The 19,206-nt window shown below is 46.8% G+C and overlaps 1 protein-coding gene across 2 annotated transcripts in view; it reads left to right on the plus strand.

The window, feature by feature from the left end:
* The window catches only part of LOC109621580 (uncharacterized), a 62,990-nt gene that overhangs the window by 15,927 nt on the left and 27,857 nt on the right, over positions 1-19,206 (plus strand). Inside the window, exon 2 of one of the 2 annotated variants that reach the window (XM_029851766.2) lies at positions 14,773-14,866. The exons of the other annotated variant lie outside the window; for it this stretch is intronic. The gene's annotated coding sequence lies outside the window, so the exon portion shown is untranslated. The remainder of the gene's footprint in view (positions 1-14,772; positions 14,867-19,206) is intronic. 2 annotated transcript variants of the gene reach the window in all.

Genomic DNA, 19,206 nt, shown 5'->3' on the forward strand with positions numbered 1-19,206 from the left:
TGTGTTTTCCTGTGCTGTGTGCTTGTTTGTGTCCCGATGAGAGCTTGCCAGAACCACATTCTGCTGCAAAATTGTGCATCGGAATATGCACCGCCGGTCACATATGTGCGAGTTACAGACGCACACACATACATAGAGCCAGGTCACATCATGTGCAATGTGCATCGGAACGTTGGTTGCCGGCCATGGGGACGACCGAGCGAGAGAGGACCACAAAAAATTCTTCAGCTTATGTGGAAAAGCTTTAGTTTTGCATATAAAGCTCTACCTACAGAGCCTGCATCCATGAGATATAGGACGGGATTCGAATAAGTCCGGTGGTTTCAGTTCCCCGCTTCCTGTCTCGCCTGCTTTGGTTTGGAATCCCACCGTCCATCCCCGATGAACCGAGCGAAAGGCCCCGTGGGTTGGCGTGGTTGATGCGGATGATCCGTTCCGTGGAAGTGTGCACCGCACACTGAACCGAACTCCGAAATGAAATTGCTTCAAATATTAACGACCCTCGTCGAATGCCGTGCCGTGTCCCGGAGAATAGTCAACCGGCGGCGCCTACTGAGACCCTTTTCTTCCGGGGCAAGTTCGCAATACAAAATCGGAGCAGGCGTCGTCGTCGAGATTCGCGCAAAAGTTTTGCCAATCTTGGCGCTCGTTCCGGAGGTACTCTCTTCGGAGAGATTCCTTGGAAGTTTGGCTATGGCGAAACTTCAGTCTCATGATCGTAAAGCATGTTTGCACTAAAATGTTCCTTTTGGGTTCACAAAATCTCACAACGGAGTTTGATAGATTCTGTGAGAATCTTTCTATGCAATACTTAATGAACAACTGTATTCATTATTTGTATACACTTTTATTATCGATACATAATTACCACATACAATCATTCACACTTCAGGCAACAATAAACAACATTTATACATGTGACAGATCTCAGACATAAACACAAAAAACACAACAAAGTAATTTTCATCATTTAAAGTAATTATAACAAAAGGTCAAGCATAAGGTATCACAGATTCTGACAAAATCTCAAGAATTGTCAGCACAGTGTCAGCACGGGGACAAATATTTGCCATTTCAAGTCGACATCAATCCAAGGTTGCCATGATTCGCTTTATGTTGAGTAAATGTTGGGTTTGTTTGGCCGAATATTTGTCAAGTGTAATGGGTCCTTTCGGAGCTCTGGCAAATATTTTGTAACTCATTTGCAAAAATGGCAACGTATTGATTTCTGCCACCATGAAGGATGAAATTTCTGTAAGAATAGCAATTTTTCAATTTTGGTCGAAAATGGCAAGAGTTTTCACAGAATCTCAATAGTTTTCGTGAGATTACAGCAGGGCACTCATTCCGATACAATAGATGTTCGGTAACCGCAACAAGTTTACGCTTCGCTTATCGAATGAAATTCGATAACTGAAACAACTGTCAGACGTCAACAACTGTCAGTTATTGAAAAATGCAGTCACAGTGCATTCTGAAAACATCGCACTGCAGCAAAAGTAAATGCGAAAAACATGGCATTGTTGTGACGTTTTTTGACGGAGAGCGGTTATGCGATAAATGCGATATGAGTAGCTTAGCGATCTTTTAGTCAAAAATGCAGTTAAACGGTTTGTACCGAGCTAATGAATCACTGAAATGAACAGATAGCGCCACCCAGGGGTGTAAGGTCCTACCCTCTACGCCCACCCAAACATGCCCACCTGCGCGCCATCTACGGTTGGTTCTAATTTGTAAACAGCTTTTGTTTAATGGTTTTATAAACATCAACAGTAGCACAAACATCAGTGTTTTTCTCTCGATTTAGATGCTTATGATCAGTGTTTTCGGTAATTATCAAAATTTCTTGGGTCATAGTGTTAAATTATCCTCTCATTTGAGAAAAATAATCGCACAGGGGGTTTTCAATTTATTGCCGATTTCCGCACTCCAAACAAAGCAACAACAAAAACAAGCGAGAGTAGAGGCTAATATTTCATAATGGTGAAAACAGAACACTGATTTTTTCGAAGTGAAATTTTTCAATCTAATATGCTGAATATAACAATCTTTATGTTCAAATCACATACTGACTTGCTTTTAGCATGATAAAACGGCATTAAATTCAGTTTTGCAATCGAAAATTGAACTTTTCTTGTTTGGTAATTACGTCTTTTTGCTGGTTCTAAAACATGATAGAGGGTAGGCGGAATTTGTTCCCAGTTGACAGTCAACTTACATCCCTGGCGCCACCACAGCCTTGTGTGTTTGACAAAACTCAACTGCTGTCACAATGCTAATGCTAATGTCCATATACGAAGGCGCCTTTGTTTACAAGAGGAATGTACAGTAAACGTTCGATAACTGCAACATGTTTACGTTGCACTTACCGAATGAAATTCGATAAATGCAACAACTGACAAACTGTCAGTTGCTGCAGAATGCAGCCAATGTGCATTCTGAAAACATCGCATTGTAACAAAACTGCATGCGAAAAACATCGCCTAGCTGTTGACATTTCATTTTGACGGATAGCGGAGTGATAACTGCAAAATTGTTGCAGTTAGCGGACTTGCAGTTGAAAAGCATTGCAGTTGAAGCGTTTGCACCGAGCGAACGTCTACTGTACCACAACAGGACTGCATTTGTTTGCAAAGGTTGAACAACAGCTGTAACACGGACGTGTCAATACAAGAACTTCCAAAGACCCGGAAAATCAGCTGATTTAAGACGTCAAATAAGAAGGTTCATGCCTCGGTTCATGCAACAATATTCCACTGGGATTTTGCAAATGTGACATGGGACATGCACGACTATGCACGATAAGAAGGTTAAGCCCGAAATTTGAATTTAGAGCTAGGGGCAAAACACAAGATTAAATTCCTTTTAAACACAAAAATTAAAATCTTCTGAGATAGGTTCAGTTTGCCAAACACTAGTCCCTAAAAGTTCAACACTTGCCTTTGTTGAGTCCTTCAATTAGGTGGAGAGTGCTCCCCAAAGTGCAGACATCCCATTTTCCCCCAGAAATGATCCTCCTTGAAGGTGAAAGTAACTGGCGCGAAGAAGGTCGATTAACAAGCACAGTTACCACCAGTTTATAATTCGGTGACATTTCTGAACTTCGCCGAAACGGGGTCCCACGCCACCCCGTCGGGATTGCTCTCTTCCAAAGGAAACGGTAAACTTTTCCGATATAATCCTTGTCGTATTTCGACATCGATATCGCAACAGCAACGACAACAACAAAAGCGCAGCAATCATCAGCTGGCTGGCTGGCAGTTGTCTGATTCGGAAGGATGAGAGTTTTCGACAACCGCGACTTCCACTCGATTCGCTTCCCGTCCCGTGTAAGGAACCTGTTGATTTATAAAATAAATACCACAATAAAATAAAATATTATGAAAGCATGCTTCTCTCGTCGTCGGGTCGTGTCGACGAAGTTTTAGTCGACGTCGCTCTCTCATCACCGCTTGCTTGCGATACAGCAGGCTTCCCTTTTTTTTCGTATGTTCCGGGGTTGTCGGTCGTCGGTGTCCGCGTGTGAGGATAAAAGAAAACGAGAGCGAAAACTTAGATTTTATGTATAAAATTTTGCAAACCCTTTTTCCTGCAGTGCCCCCTCGAAAACCCCTCCGCGTACATACACATAATGTCATGACGTACTTAGATGACACGAACGGACGGTGCTGCACGGCGCGGCGCGCATTATTCTCAACGCTTACTACGTGTGTACGAGAGTGTACACACAAGAAACGTACAAGTTCGATGCTGCCAGCAAGATGCATTCGCAGCTGCCACGGCCTGCTGCAAGTTCGATGCACCGGTTTCGCCCGTCAAGAATTGGGTCAGAAGAGCGCTTGGCGAACTTTTCGGTCCCTCGAAGCACCTGCTCATTCGACGCACTTCCAACCTCAACCATTCTCCGCATCGCATAGGCAACGAACGAACAGTACAATGCAGAATCTCGGCAATCTTCACCCGTCTCCGCCGCATCCCGGCGAGCTGATTCTCGCTCATTATGCGTGCGTAATTGAGGGTAAATAGAGGAAGTAAAAGGCGGAAAAATTTAACTGAGAGAAATAAATAATAACACGTGGTCAAGGCTGGCGTCGGAGCTGGGAGTTCTTTTAAAAAGCAGCCGTCGTCGTTGTCGTAGTCATCGGCCGGTGATTCTCTTCTCTCTCGTTGGCGTCATCGCTTGGAGGAGGAAAACTTTCAAGTTTTCAGTGTTGTGCGAAATGCACATACAAATTCCAATTCACCAGTCCAGTCGGCGGCGGTCTTCTGGACGCAACACGCAATTATAGAAAGAGCCGATGACGACGAGCGCCAGAACCGATGGCTGTGTCGTACGAACGAGCTAACAATTCAATCCCGATGGATGGGATGGCATGCGTGCGGTACCGACGGCTGCCCTAGAGTCGGGCACAGGACAAAGACTCGCCTTGTCAACCTGCCAACCCGAAGCTTTACTAAGGTTAATGGAAAACACCAACGCGGCGCTTCCAGAGGGTGCGGCGGTGACACGAGGGCATTAGCAATAAATCATTCAAAAGGGCACACAGCTTTCGTCCGACGATCCAGCTCAGTTCGGTGCGTTTTCAGCTTGTCTACGGTGGGTTTTGGTCCTCCACCCCGCGCCGTAATGGGGACGAACAGTAACGTTGGCAGGACAGAACGTTGTTCGAGGTCTGCTTGAAATCCCTAACATCCCCATTAAAGGATCCCCCCGAACGCTCATGCCTGTGGCACCAGGGAGGTATGTGACGTCCGTGCGAATCCTACGCGCTCGTCCTTATCTACGTTCCACCGAGCCAACTCCTCATCCCATCAGGTCGCCCTCCACTCACTGCTCCCAGCCAGCTCTTGGCCCGCTATGTAGAATACACTCGAACGAACAAACTCGTTTCTCAGCAGCGCTGTCAACTACGAGAAGTGATTGTCCTGTGTAAAAGCTATCATCCACCCACCACCACCCGCTCGGGCCCGGGGGTGTCCGGATTGGGTCGATTGGGAAAAGTCAGGAAAGCTCCCACGCCTTCCGCACCCCTCCCGCACCAATCGCGCTCTATCAGTCTGAAAGCCTCGGCCTTACATAAAGGCTCTACTAGGTATGTACGAAGCCGAGAAGGTGCTTTGTCCTTTTCCACCCTTGTTCGCTCGGCGCTTATGTAAACGTTCTTGTGCCAAACAGAGGGTGGTAAATGGGAAAACCCGATTCACCCCCTTCCACGGGGTCGATCGACCTGTTTGCCTATGTAGCAGCACATAAAGCTCTCGCTTGGCTAGTGGCATTCCCTTCGCGTCCGTCCTTGTGCCACTTCTCGGTCTTCTATGATCCCGACACGTTGTTCTTGCTACTGGTGCTGCTGCTGCTGCTGATGTTGCACATAGCTTTTTTCCATTTACCGCTATATGTACCACCCAGCGCTAGTTATCTACGGCTCCCATCCATCCACGTTGGCCCATCATCTGCTCGGAAAGCGAGAGAACGAGAGCACTCGCCCTGCGGGCTTTCCCCGCGTGCTTTGGCCGCCTTCGATCCACGCTATACTGCTACTGCTGCGGTACTGTGGTTTTCCCTTCGGTCGGAAGCATGTTTATGTGCCTGTTCGCCTATACTGTATGTATATATGTGTACATGAACTCTTCTCACTCACGCGGATATTGTGTACCCATAATGTTCTGCAAAGCTGACCGTAGCCATGGCAACGAACGATAGATGCTATGTTGTTCATCGAGGCTGGGCTGGCTGGTTGGCTAGCAGCAGTGGAAAAGCTTTGTGTATGATGAGCTTGTTCTACTGAATGCTCTTCGGGTCGTTGTGGACGAGTGGGTGGTGTTCTGAATCTGAATCAAGTTAAGGGTTTACCTTTCGGATTGCCTGGAAGGGTGTTGACATCGTTCCATTCTTTTCGAATTTCGCTGAACAGGTTCGAAGCTTGAACAGTCCAGGGAACATTAGAAGGATCCAGTCTCGCCGAATGGAGATAGATTCAGGTTTTCTGCTCATACCCCTTGCAATCGGGATGTGCTCTTTGTTGGCACGTAACTCGATTCTGGCCGCACGTGGGGTGGTTGATGGTTTTACCGTACACCTCACGCTCGCCCCCACGTGATGTCCTCACTGTGGAACCGTTGCTGAGATCCTTGCTGCTCGTTTCAATAAGTGCTTTGCATGGAAGAAACTCTCGCAAGACATTAAACCTGCGTAGCCCGATTGACTGCCAAAACCCCTAACGCATCGCCCGTTACGTCCTCGGCGCCCGTGACCTCCATCACAGTAGGCCAAACGGTCTCGCGCGTCTCTCGCGTGATTGGTTTTCTCACGAAATCGATGACGACGATTTGCAAGCCCACCGACCGACCGCCGCACGCCGTCGTCATGGCAGGTTATCGATGAATTAAAATATGCAACGGCTGCTTCGATTCGATTCGGTGTCGTGTGCCGCTTCTCGGAACTCAGCGTCGTCGTCGCGGCGCTAACGACCGTCGTCGTCGTCGTCGTCGTGAGAGTAAAACACAATCCTTTCACTCTCGTCGACTCGATTCAGAAGTCGTCGACGAATGATAACGCGATTACGGCGACTTTGAGAACGACGGCGGGTGGGTCGGTCGGCGGGTGGAATTAAATTTAAATAGCATAAATAATAAACAAACGTGGAAACCGCGTGGCTTCGAACAGGTAGAGTGCTGTCCAGCGGCGCTCTCAAGACTTGCAAGCGCCACCGTTTTTCGCCGTTTAGCGTCATTTGTATTCGACGGCGAAAGTAGCATGTGTTTTGTTGTTATCTTCCAAGGGGGGTGTGAGCTTGTTGTATGCTCGTGTCGCGTTCGAAAAGAGAGCGATTTTTCAAAAGCACATTCGCGTGTGCAACAGGTGCGACGAGCCTTTAGTTCTGAAGGATGCTTGGAAGATGATGTCACCAAATTGGCAGCCAACAGTCACTATTTTGACATAAATTTTTCGCGGTAAGCGTTTCTACAAGACGCTTCGAAACTGCTGATTTTGCAGGTGTTTTACAATTCTCTTAGGGAAATTACAGTTTCTCAAGATTGTACGCAATAGTCAGCTACAAGGAAGCGTTACATGAAAAGGCCTTTAACCTACTATGTGTAACGATAAAACAATGTATCGTTAAAGCACTCCCGATTAACAAGAGAATGAATGTTAATGAACTTATCGCAGAGAAAAGTTTGAATTTGTATGCAAACGATAAGTTTTGGCACCATAGGTTCATAATCATTCATCTCAGGCGACATTGTTCCGGGTGTGTTCTGCAAATTTTGGAAGAAATTGACGAACATTTTCTAGGAGTCATGCTAGGAGTGAATCGTGTTTGATACGCTTTCGTGTATCGTTTTTAAAGCAACAAAAAACGAAAAAAATCGACCGTTCAAATGCTTGTTCAAATGTCAAATAATTTGCTCAAATAGGCCTTTTCATTTGACAGATCCGTGTATGTATTTGTTTACCATGGTCAAACTGAAATCATTTCCTTAAAGGAACTGTCAGAAAACGCTATAAAAGAGAATCAGGTAAAAGGCCTTTTCAGTTGACAGGTCCGTGTAGGTCACTCTTTACAACTGCCGAACAAAGGCGTAAACGCTGAACTGTCATTTTCATAGGAGAACTGTCAAAGCTGATTTTAAACGTCTTCTGATTAGGCCTATTTGAATGTAGAGGACTTGTCGCATTGAACACTCATCGTTATTTCCTCAAAAGCCCGACTTATCGTAGTAATCACGTCAAAATCCTATGCCCAGAGCAAACAGGGAGTCGCAATGCGCTCTGCCTCAGGCTCAGCCAGCGCAGCGGTCAGTCACTGCGCTGCGAGTGTGATTCAAGGCTCGCACGGAGCGGCCTTCCTCAGAAAATCCCCAATCTTGTGCGCTGGCGCTGTTGAAACGACGGCCAGGCCAAGCTTCAGCAACAAAGTCATTCGCGCGTACCTATACGTATACGACGATGGAGCGCACAAAATAAAAATCCCCGTCGCTGGCTGGTTTGGTTGCATGCTCGCTGCGCTTCGCTGAGGCGGAAACATTCGGCCCAAGCAGTCGAAAATGTGGTCAAATTCGTGAAAAGATTGAAAAGGCTTTTTCTAATAATTCTTTGATGATTTCTTGACAGATTGAGCTAGAAACAAGTCTTGCATTACGATTAGAAAAAGTATGTCATTTAACCTTCTTACGTTAGGCTTCGATATTTGATAAACGATAAAATCGATAAAAACAACTGTAGAGGCCTTATCAGACCTGCAGCGCCAGCCGTTAGAGCATTTTGAGACTATGTCGGAGTCTCAGAGTTCCTGTTGTTGTCTTGGATTTAGAACAAGTGATCTATTAAAATTTGAAAACCTTAACTTCTAAATTATCTTGTGGAGTTCATTATGTAAATACTCTCGTAATCCAAAGAATCCTGTCTCAACTTTGAAGTGTTCAACGCTGGAATCCTGCTTTTCTCTTCTTCGTTTCATCTTTTCCTCCAGAGTGTACTTCTAGTACTATCTCTTTCAGCTACCACAGCTCACGGGTTCCTTCTGGTTTCAAACCAGGCTTCACCTTCTTATCCAAGTTGTACTGTTCCTCGCTCAGGTTCTATCTGCACCGGCTTCCTCCTAACTTCGCGTTAGGAAGTGAAGTCCTGTACTGCAGCTCCAAGCCATATGCGGCCAATCCGCCTTAGGAACCCGCTCTATCAAATACGTCTATGCGTCCTTCTTCATGGTCTTGATCATGTACTTAGGACTCCGGGCCATGTACACAAAGCTTTTTTTCTTTCGGACATTACATGAATCCCGCAGTTTCTACTGCAGCTCGTTTTCCAGTCGGAACCTGTACCAAAACCTTGCAAATTCTTCCAGTACTTGGCCAAAAACCTACAACTGCCGTCAAAACTTTGAAGTTTCCATCCTCGCGTTTCTACCAAAGTTTTCGGTTTTGACCACCTCACCAATCCTCCACTGTGCATTAAGTCGCCGTCTTCGCCACATCGCTTCGCACCGCACTCAAGCTTCGTTCGCAGAAAAATGAGTCGACGGAAATGCCATCACCTCCGTTCGCGTCAGCATCATCCGCGTCGTCGTCCGTCGTCCACCGGACCAGCACCGCCGCCACTCTCCTCCGAAAACAACAAGACAAGACAAGACACACAATTCACCAAGTGGTTGGTGGTTCAACCTTCGCGCGCGGATTGCTGTTGTGAAGGAAATTATCGTCATCTGCTCCTCCTCCGGTCCGCGTTCCTCCCCAATCCATGCCATCCGTTCCGTTCCGTGCTGCTGTGGCGGCGGCAGCGGCAGCACCTCAACCTACAAAAATGATTGAGCCCAACCAACAAAACTATAGGACAAAACACAATCAAGCTCCGCGTATGGCGTATGGCGGTGGCGAAGGCAGCGGCGGTCGGTTGCGACGAAGACGACGATGGGTCATTTTTTTCCTTTTGCCTCATCGTCGACGAACCGTCGACGACCGAGCCATGGGTGTCCGTCCGTCCAGTCCAGCCAGTGCCAGTGGCACCCGGTCCGGAGCCATCGGTGCTCTTCTCGATGTGCACCACGCGGGCAGGGTTGCCAGACACATTGCGGGCTCCACCGATGGAGGAATTTGTAAGGTTTTGTACGAGTGCTGCTCGTGGCTGTCACAGATGTGCATGGTTTCTGGTACGGAACAAATCATTTCATTGACGTCTGACTTGAATCTCTTCGACAGTTAATAGATAGGATCGATTGGATGAATGTCATTGTTTTCGACCATTACTATCAAGCGACAAATGGCAGAAGTCAGCTGGCAACCCTGCTCCGTTGGTGCTGCTGTGCTGTGCTGCTGATGATGATGAGGTGCACGGGTTGTGCTTTGGCCCCCCTCGCCCCCTTGATCGCGTTGCGGTATAATAGTTTGAAGTTATGCCAAGAGTTTCTCACATAGCAGGCTGGGTTGGCTGGCGAACCAGTGCACAAAGCAGAAGCTGAAAAATTAAGAGAAGCGCTCCGGTACACTGCGGCGGACCAGTGACGGCAGCAGCAGCGCGGCACCAGAAAAGCTCAGACAAAGCACCCGGAGAAAACAGAGAGGAAAATGAAAAACATCAATTTAAGCCAAGAGAATATGATTACGGCTCGGGTTGGGCTGCGCGCGGGGAACCAGAGGTAACACGCTGATGAGCGAAAGGAGCCCGAAAAAAATAATACAACTTTTATATAATTCTTATAAATAAGTTTTTCGCCGTTCTCTTTACGGACTCCTTTCATTCGTTGGCCGCTTATCAGTTTGGCCCGGTGGTTTCGAGGTCCCGATGCCGGACATCAGAATCCTTCGGCGGGTTCTTGACAGTTTGGCGCGTTTTTAGCGGGTTTGCAGGGTGCCCATTAGTCGCTAATCGATTGAACCTTTGAAAGCGACTTATTTGGAACTCACTGCATGGAATCAATCATTTCTATTGAGGGCTTCAGTGGTCAGTCTCAATATCTGCAAATATCTGCAAATAATCTTTTGATTTGGTTTTGCAAACTCAAGTAAGACAACTAGCCCCTTCTGTATTCGCTGCAATGTATAATTTGTGAATTTAACCAGATTTAGTTTACTAAATTTAGTAATTTTTCACAAAATACATTCCCTTTGAACGAAAAGTCAAGACCAAATCCGAAAAAGTCAAAAAAGGATACCATTCTTTAAACCCAAGCATCAAACAAGTCACGCACAAGCTTACGCAGCACGCCGCCCCTGTCAGTCAGTCAGGTCAGCCACAGCCCGGTCACCCTATTCCCTCGCCTCCTGCGACTGCGACTGTGCTCTGAGTTTCTTTTTCGTAATCTACCCATTGCCAGAAGCAGGGCAAAAAACATTCATTCCAACTATAACCCAACAGCACCGCACCGCATCATGCAGCAGCAAAAAGCCCCTGAAGGTGGTGAAACTTTGCCGTACCGTGTGCTGTGCGCTCGTTCGTTCGGTCGGACCCGGACGGGTCCGTCCCGTCCCGATGAAAAGTCTCACCAACCGACCGACCGACCGTCGAGCACACACAGCACACAGCACTCGGTGCTCGGTGTCGGTGCTTCATCAGATTACGTATAGAAGCACACAACATCCAGCCAGTCAGCCAGCGCGAATGAACGGCGACGAGGTTACCACCCTTCCCCGCTTCCTCCCGTACCGCAGCTCCACACGCCCCGTCCGACCGCTACAGTCCGGCATTTCCCAACCCACCAACAACCACACGCGCGCATGGTTTGCCTTGATGATCGCTCCGTTTCCCTCTTCTTCGCTTCGTTCGTTCATTGCCTGTGACTGCTTGCTGACTGTGTACTGCCGCTGTGCGATGCTTGATGTGTTTTCTGCGTTTACTTCATCTGCGCGTCGCTATAGCCAGCTAGCTTGCTTGCTTCTTGGCTTTGTTCGCTGCTGTTTGAATGTTGGGTTGGTTGGTTGGTTGGTTGCTCGTTCAGTTCGAACACCGCGCGCAAAATAATATTTTAATAACATCACGCGAACGCACGGCTCCTCGGCGGACAGTCGATCGACGAGGAATTTGACCACGTTTTGTTGTGCAGCAGCGGAGGCGCTCGCCGCATCGAAGGCGCACACTTCGGCTCTCCTGCGTTCGTTCGGGTCGACCTCGGCTCGAATCCGCTTTCTACACCATCAGCGAATCTAGGTAGGCTGGGCTGCTGGCTGATATCGATTCGAGCGGGTGCTTTGTAACACACTATTGAGCAGCTTCGTAGGGAAACTGCTTTCGTTATAAATTTGATTTTATTTGCGCTACGGCAAGCAAGCATTTGGCTCTCTCTTCTCGGAGTTGGAAGAACCTAGCGGAATGAAATGACTCTTATTGGAATGATACGAATTTCGAGTTTTTCTTGTTCTTGGGAGAACGATATGAATGTTCGATACGGGGGTTGTCTTTCGGGGGTTCTCTCACTCATGTTGCTTGTTCGTTTGAATTTTTCAGTGTATGGATTCATCAATTGTTCATTACATCAATTGAGGGAACTCATTTTGATGATAATAACAGTAAACTGATTTTCACTGAATGTCATTGGTGAACTTTGGTGAAAAACTCAACCGATTTTGACGGTGTTGGCAATTGCTGAGTGTTCGGTAATGTTTTTTTACCGAAATTCATCTGTAATTGTTTATCTGTCAAACTCCAACGAGGTTCGGTAGAAGTTACTAACTTCACCGATTACTTCCGGTAAAATAAACTTAACCGTTCAGATTTCGGTAAAGTATTACCGAAGTCGGTGATTTTTTATTTTTTTTTATGTTTGTGGAAAAATCAAAGTATGCTTGCAAAGTGAACTGCTTTGAAAAGCAACAACAAACAACGTATCAAATGCACCCTCGGGCATATTGGGTACCTTGGTTAAAACCAAGGTAAAATTTGATAAAAGTCAGTATACTATAAACTGTTTGCTGCGCGAGCTGTTTGATGCACCGTAAAACGATAAATGTTGTCTAAATCAGCAATATTTGGACTTTCTAGTCCAGTTCAAAAGAAATTTTTCGGCCTATTTGAAAAATTCTAGGGAAGAATTGTTTGAAAACTTTGTCTTCGATCAACAATAGCAATATACAGTTTTGCAGAAATGACGATTCAAATGACACACACTGACTTAGGCTAGAATAATCGGATTGATTTTTTGCAAACTTTCTAAAACGCCTAACAGTATGCAATGCGCGTACATCCATTTCGCCCCGAATCGACTACAACATTAAAATTGTTATTTTAAGTAAATTCTGATCAAAAATAAAATACTTCTTCCTTTTCTAAATCTTTGTATACATTCACACAATTCACTTGTTTTATGGTTCACAACACACAATTCACTTGTTTTATGGTGGACACACTCCAACACTCGTAATACCTTATTTGATGCTGCTTCGAAAATTTAAGAATTTCACCATATGAAAAACACATTTCAATTTGAATGATATTTTGGTTATTTTGGAGCAATATAATTGATACTTTTGAAAAATAGAACCATGACTTGTTCCTTTACACTTATGCATTAAAAGTTTTACATAAAGGTCAACGGTTTCGACAAAAACAAGGATGTCCATTTCGCCCCGGGTGTCCATTATGCCCCTAATACCCCTACATGGATAATATTACTCTTTTTTTCTACAAGGGCAAAAACACAGCAAAACAATACTATAATTCCTTACCAACCATTATATTTTGCTGGTTTCCGCTCATACACAGCTAATCGCGTTTGGTATTTTTTGCCGAAATGTCAACTGCTGAGCGTTCGGTAATGTATTTTTATCGAAATTCTGTAAAATAATACAAATGTTATCATATATCTGTCAAACTCTAACGAAGTTCAGTAAATGTTGCCTGCTTTACCGATTTTTTCCTGTAAAAAAAATTAACGGTTGAGATTTCGGCAAAATATTACCGAAGTCAGTGATTTATTCTAAGTGTGTACGACTATTAGGCGGCTAATATAGAGCACATCAGTTGCTTGAAAGCACTATATCAGCTCCAAAGTAATGGTAGTGATGATAGTGATTTAGGTTATTAAAATTTGACAGAATATAGTGCTGGCAGAGTTCTAAAACTGTGATCCTGTCTTCAACCACAGACTAACGAACGTAACACAACCGCCCAATACTGATAGTGCTCTATATTTCGCCAAGCCGTCACTAGATGGCGGAATCGAGTGAAGCTAATCATGAATCTATTTTCTCTCCCCCCTTTTGGACACCTTCGGCCGGCCAAATGAGATGACCAAGCGAGGAGTCATCATATCGCTTGATCCCCGTTCCCATTCGACTGACGGTGGCGCCGACACTTTTAGACAACGGTCAACTATCGGCCCAGCCACTACTAGTCGAAACTTGCCAATTTATTGATTTCGACCATCTCTCGGACCTGTCAACTGGTAGCCGTGTGCACATGACGACCACCACTGCCGTCACCGCACCAGCAGCAACCAGCATCAGTAGTCAGTGTTGCCAATTAGCTGAAATCGCAACGCCTCCTACAGTATACCCTATCGCACGGTTACATGACAGTTTGAAAATGTAATTTTCCTAGCAACCCACCACCGCCAACTACGATGGCGCTCATACATAAGCTGAACAACAGAGTACATTCAGCCACTTCTAGGTAGCTTTATGTAACCCCGACCGAACGACCGACCGAGGACACTACTGGTCCTCGGGTTTCTCGGGGGATGGTGGTGGTTCTTACGGCGACGAGGTCGGTCGGTTGTTCTCTGCTGATGCCACCAGCACAGAATGCGCATGCCCACCAACATGGCGCTCTTATTGTTATAGTCATCACCCGTATAAACGTTATTTTTCCGATCCTGTCGTCCCCCTGGGTCGCGCACACACGGGGCCACCCAGCCTCTTGTGTTTTTCCGTTCCTTGTCCGTCCGTTCGTTCGTTCGTTCGTCCGTGTGTATGTGTGTGCGTATGTATGTGCAACGCAAAGCGCTCTTCTCATTTAGGTAATGGATTTTCGAAAAATGAATTTTTTATTATAACAAAATAATTATTATATATAACGGTTTTATGTTGACGTTTGACAGTACGGGATGAGGGGCGGGGGGATGCGTAGGTTTACCGGCGGTGGGTGGCTCTGTATTCAGCAGCATCCCCGCGCGCGAGCGTCAATTGTCTGTGTCACACACGCACTTTCGGCGGGCGGCAATATCCTGGAATTGCCTTGTTTTATTATATTTCGTTGAACGTCAGCTACGCGGTGCTGCGATGGAAAAATGTGGCATAAAAATTAATGTTATTTTTTCTCGATTCTTTTTTTCTTTTCAGGTACGGCGTACTGGTTTTGCACACTGTTTCCCAATTAAACAGGCGTTTCTTTTTGTGCGTTGTCGTTATGTTGTTTTAATGCCCGATTACCGAGGTGAGTTCTGTTCCCACCAGGACTATTGAATGCGGATTGCGTTGCCACGGGGAACCGCTGGGAACCGGGACACTTTAAAGGGGGTTGCAGTGGAAATTTAAAGCTTTCCGGTTGCTTGGATTTAACGTAGAATTTGTTGATGTTGGTCGTTGATTTCATCGAAGGCGAAGCAATCATTTCTAAACGATAATAAGTACGACAGAAAAAAGCTCAGTTACAGCTCAGTTGTAGCTTTAGGATGATTCGATTAACTTTACTTCGGGAACGTCAGTAAAGTCAGTAAAAACTTTATTCATTGTTTCTAGCTCAAGAAAACATGAGAAAAAAAAACATTTAAAAAGCTAAATTTTGATAACTATTAGAAAGCAAGACATCATAAATAACATGGACAACTTGTAATTACAGTATAAAATGTTTATATCGGTTGATATATTCAACATATATCAGAACAAACGATACACAATAAATCTTAACTGAATTAGAAATTGCCGTTGAAAGAAGGTAGATTTTTCATTTTTTGACAATTTGTGCCAGGTGAACCGCTTCCTCTCAAAGCGAAACGATGCAATATGCCAAGAAAATCTCCGACTAGAACAAGAAACGAACCCGTCGTGTCCGAGTATAGTCAATCGAAAGTGTAATCTGCTAGGCCTGTAACCACGTTTAGAGAATTCACCTTTTATGCATTGTTATGGCCGATATTTTTGTCTTTCTTATGTATCAGCCTGTCGCGTAAGAAATTTTTCGCGTTTTTTTTTTCTTCGATCGCAGTAGGCAGTTGAGGAGAAATGCCATTTAAACGCATTCGCCGTACAAGGATTCCGTCAAGAAATTTCTTGAGCTATTAGTTCTGAACACATGCGAGGAAACCACCGACGGGTGTCCACCGTTACCAACGCAACGCATAACAAATTGATAGGAGTCCTACGCCAAATCTTCTGTTGCCCAACTTTAAATCGATACCCTCGGCATTACTCACCCCGAGAACGCCTGCAGCAGAGCTTTTTCCCACGCTGTTCAATGAGCTTTGACACGAAGCCGCAAACAATAAACACACGGCCAATTATCGCACACTGCACTCTTGCTCCAATTTCAATGCTTCACAAGTGGTCGCCAATGCCAAAGGCAAGCCTCCTTCGATCCGAATTCCACAGCACAGCAATCCAGCCGGCACCAGCGCGCACTCACACACCAGATAGGGGTAGACTAACCGTCGAGAAGCAATAAAACTAATACACCTTCTTGCCCCCTACCGTCCAATCTTCCGACCTTATTTCGATGCTCTTGCATGAGATCATGATGATAATAATGCGGCGGCGGCAATGACGGCGTCCACGGCGTCGCAAGCCCAAGAAGATGGGAAACAAAACAAATTCAAAACCAAAACAAAAGCCAATCGGCGAGCGAGCGGGCGAGCAGGCGGGCGGGCGTCGGTAATCGGAAATTTTAAACCACGTCATGCCTCCTCCCGCCACCCGGAAAGCCAGCCAATAATCATCGGCCAAGACCGATGCGGCGGCAGTCTGAATGTCGATTGTTGATGATAATGACGCCGACGGCTGGCGGCGGCGGCAGCGATCAGCTGCGCCTATGCAAAGAAGGCGCTCACTTTTTTTTTTGTTTAATTTGTGTATTGTTTTTCAACGACGGCATTGGGCCCTCGTGACTTTGAACTCGTGTGCACCGCACGAGAGTGAAACGGTCGGCTCAGCCGTCCAAGTTGGGCACAGCACGTGCTTCGCTCGGAAGAAGAGTTCTGAACGGGCAAGCATCGTCCGTCCGCCAGTCGTGTCCACGTGGTCTCTGATAAGGCGAAAGGTGCACACAAGTGGACACAGATGTGACTGCGGTTTGCAGTCACCTAGGTCCGGGTGTGTTTACCGGGCACGCGTTGGGTAAATACGCCTGTGTGCGCGACACGGCCGGCAATCTCCTGTACACCGCACTCATATTAGAACCATTAAAACGAAGCAGCGCTAGACGGACCGGCGATCAAAGTATGCTAACAACGTCCGGCTGATATGTTATGTACGTATACATCAGCAAGGCAGGAGGCGCTGCGTCATCGTAGCAAGCGGCCGACCAGTCCAGCCTTGCCGGCGGAACCTTTCCATCACACAGCCCGAGTACGCACATTTCGGAAGAATGCTGCGAGAGAAAGAGCATGGTCATAATCGCCGCTTCTCCTGTTGCTGCTCGATATCACTTAATTAATGTTAACTTCAAACAGCTGGCTCGACGGCCGTGTGGAGCTGGCAAGGTTACGAATGTGCCGCCAAGGCCCGAGAGAGCCATACACACGCGCTCCGCACATATGTGAGGTGAATGAGTTCCTTTTATTATAAATACAGAGGCCACAAGCCGTCCGTCGTACGGAAAGCTGCGGAGACCACCAGCACCGTCTACCCCGACCGACCGTAGTCGTCATCAACGAGACTAGGCCGCGCCGCGTATGTATGCATCAGCATCAACCGTACCGGCAGCATGGCCAATGAATGAATCATATGGTGGTTACCCCGGCGCCTTATACGCCACATTCCACGTTCCGTTAGCAGTCAGTCAGACTCTGCAATATTTATGAGCCTAGATCGATTGTTTACCTTTCCCGTCATCGACGTCGTTGCTCGGTGCTCGGTCGTTCTCGTACGAATAGGTTAAAATGTAGGCCAATCACGGCGGACGGGCAAGCACCAGCCATCCATCTAAATGGGAAGAAATTATACACCGGGTTTAAGCAGGTTTTTGCTCACCTGTTACTTCGCCCCGGACAGTTGAAGGGATTCCCCCTCGAGCGTCGCACGATTGATGAGCGCAAAAAACGGCATTGCACATCGGGTCGCCCTTGTCGGTCGATCGGCAGTAGACGAAAACCGAAAACAAAACAATCATAAATGGGCAGTGCTGCTCGCTCACCTCACACACCCCACTTGCGAAACGTTCCTTGGCGGCTGACAACATTCGAGCGAGCGCGCGCAAGGGGACGGGAGCGAAGGTAGTCATAAAAATAATAAATAAAAAGGATTCAAGGCCATCATCCCCTCGCCTACTTCGGTGCCTCTCACCTCACACGTCTAACTTTCACTGATTCCTTTCCGTCTGGGACGTCGTCGCCAACTACGATGGATGGATGCTAACCTCTTGCGCTCCTCAGCAGATGAGTTTCCGGGACGGTTGGAGCGACGGTGGTGGGACAGCATACCGCGTGTCATGTTGACGATACGATGACGACAGCGCGAGCAAACGATGACGAAAGGAGCCAAAGCCAACAACCGAGCCGGGGAGGAGGAATCCCTTTTTATTATACATGCCGTTTCTCGCCACCACCACGCGCGCTCCATCCAAACACACGCTTCTTCGGTATCCGGTTGCCTGCGCTACGTCAGCTGAGCGCCCCATCACTTCCTCCACCGCCTCCACCAAGACTATGTTTTCAATCAAAAATTTTCAAGCAGCATTGCGGAATTGCGGCAGGAACCCGACGAGAAGAGTGCCCCAGAGTCAGCAGTCTGCCGAAATGTGATTGATGCCAGACCTAACCGAGACGGCGGTATGCCGTCGCCGTCTTCGATCATAGTGTGCCATGTTTGCATTTCAATGATACATACGCCGTCGCCGCCTCAGTCACAGGGGGGTTTTCCGTTGCATCGCTGATGGCCATCTCTACGATCGACGAAGACGGCACGGCGGGTATGCTAATGTGAGTACACACATTATTTCCCGAGCACGTGACTGCTCCGGTTGTTGGTTGCGCGGCGGGACCGTCTTCTTGTAACAACAACCAACAAGACACGAGATTGCAAATGGCAAAGTGCGATCCAATTGGGGACGGTGGCGACTTTGTTGTCGTTTCGAGATTTGCGAGTCGTGTTGACCGCGACGAGCGTTTCGTCAAATGGCCGACGGACAAGCAACAGCAGTAAAATAATTAATTTATGAAGGTCGTTCGAGGCGCGTTTTGGTCGGGCGCAGGGATTCCGTTCCGTGTCGTCATCGCTGTCTGGGGTTCAGAGAAGAAGAAGGGTTCAGCGCGTAGACAACACGGCGGTCGGTTTCTGCGGATGCGGAGCATTAATCGGTTAAGGTCGAGCGCACAGCACTATACTTACCCGGTTTTTTCTTCGCCTCGCGGTCGTGCTGGTGCTTGTTTTGGTTCGGTCTTTTATTTTGGTTTGGTATGCTCACATTAATTAATGATACATATACTTATTTATTCATTCACTCACGTGCGTTGCCCGTTTTCGTCGTAGAGTGCCGGCAATTCTTCGGTACCGTCGTCGTCGTATGTACATGTACCGCTTTTTGCTTTCCTTTTTCACTGCATTCATTGTATAGTACGTGAG

The sequence above is a fragment of the Aedes albopictus genome, chromosome 1 (genome assembly GCF_035046485.1).
Source record: "Aedes albopictus strain Foshan chromosome 1, AalbF5, whole genome shotgun sequence".
Taxonomy (NCBI): domain Eukaryota; kingdom Metazoa; phylum Arthropoda; class Insecta; order Diptera; family Culicidae; genus Aedes; species Aedes albopictus.